The sequence below is a fragment of the Monodon monoceros genome, unplaced genomic scaffold, assembly GCF_005190385.1.
Source record: "Monodon monoceros isolate NGI ecotype Baffin Bay Population unplaced genomic scaffold, NGI_Narwhal_1 Super_Scaffold_12, whole genome shotgun sequence".
Taxonomy (NCBI): Eukaryota; Metazoa; Chordata; class Mammalia; order Artiodactyla; family Monodontidae; genus Monodon; species Monodon monoceros.
The window spans coordinates 24,856,456-24,858,351 of record NW_021703768.1 but is presented as its reverse complement, the minus strand read 5'-3'; positions in this window follow the sequence as shown (position 1 = coordinate 24,858,351).

Genomic DNA, 1,896 nt, shown 5'->3' with positions numbered 1-1,896 from the left:
TTAGTAGCATATAATTTAGCTTCCATGCACTTGTATTTTTACAGATTATTTTTCCTGTAATTGATATCTAGTCTCATAGTGTTGTGATAAGGAAAGATACCTGATACAATTTCAATTTTCTTAAATTTACCAAGGCTTGATTTGTGACCCAAGATATGATCTATCCTGGAGAATGTTCCATGTGCGCTTCAGAGGAAAGTGTATTCTGTTGTTTTTGGTTGGAATGTCTTATAAATATCAATTAAGTGTATCTGGTCTAATTTGTTATTTAAAGCTTGTGTTTCCTTATTTATTTTCATTTTGGATGATCTGTCCATTGGTGAAAGTGGGGTGTTAAAGTCCCTTACTATTCCTGTGTTACTGTTGATTTCCCATTTTATGGCTGTTACCATTTGCCTTATGTATTGAGGTGCTCCTATGTTGGGTGCATAAATATTTACAGTTGTTATATTGTCTTCTTGGATTGATCCCTTGATAGTCTTTATTTTAAAGTCTATTTTATCTGATTTGAGAAATGCCACTCCAGCTTTGTTTTGATTTCTGTTTGCATGGTGTATCTTTTTCCATCCCCTCACTTTCAGTCTGTATGTGTCCTTAGGTCTGAAGTGGGTCTCTTATAGACAGCACATATATTGGTCTTGTTTTTGTATCCATTCAGACAGTCTGTGTCTTTTGGTTGGAGCATTTAATCCATTTACATTTAAGGTAATTATTGATATGTATGTTCCTATTACCATTTTCTTAATTGTTTTGGGTTTGCTATTGTAGGTCTTTTCCTTTTCTTGTGTTTCCTGCCTAGAGAAGTTCCTTTAGCATTTGTTGTAAAGTTGGTTTGGTAATGCTGAATTTTCTTAACTTTTGCTTGTCTGTAAAGGTTTTAATTTCTCTGTTGAATCTGAATGAGATCCTTGCTGGGTAGAGGAATCTTGGTTGTAGGTTTTTCCCTTTCATCACTTTAAATATGTCCTGTCACTCCCTTCTGCCTTGCAGTGTTTCTGCTGGAAGAGCAGCTGTTAACCTTATGGGCATTCCCTTGTATGTTATTTCTTGCTTCTCCCTTGCTGATTTTAATATTTTTTCTTTGTATTTAATTTTTGATAGTTTGATTAATATGTGTCTTGACATGTTTCTCCTTGAATTTATCCTGTATGGGACTCTTTGTGCTTCCTGGACTTGATTATTTCCTTTCACATGTCAGGGAAGTTTTCAACTGTAATCTCGTCATATATTTTCTCAGACGCTTTCTTTTTCTCTCCTTCTGGGACCAATGTAATTTGAATGTTGGTGTGTTTAATGTTGTCCCAGAGGTCTCTGAGACTGTCCTCAATTATTTGCATTCTTTTCTCTTTATTCTGCTCTGTGGCAGTTATTTCCACCATTCTATGTTCCAGGTCACTTATCCATTCTTCTGCCTCAGTTATTCTGCTATTGATTCCTTGTAGAGAATTTTAAATTTCATTTCTTTTGTTGTTCATCATCGTTTGTTTGCTCTTTAGTTCTTCTAGGTCCTTGTTAATCGTTTCTTGTATTTTCTCTATTCTATTTCAGAGATTTTGGGTCTTTACTATCATTACTCTCAATACTTTTTCAGGTAGACTATTTCCCTTTCATTTGTTTAGTCTGGTGGGTTTTTACCTTGCTCCTTCATCTGCTACATATTTCTCTGTGTTCTCGTTTTGTTTCAGTTACCCTGTTTGGGGTCTCCTTTGCGCAGGCTGCAGGTTCATCATTCCTGCTATTTTTGTGTTTATCTCCAGTGGGTGAGGTGGTTCAGTGGCTGTGTAGGCTTCCTGGTGGAGGGGACTGGAGCCTGTGTTCTGGTGGATGGGGCTGGATCTTGTCCTTCTGGTGGGCAGGGTTCCATCCGGTGGTGTGTTTTGTGGTGTCAGTGAACTT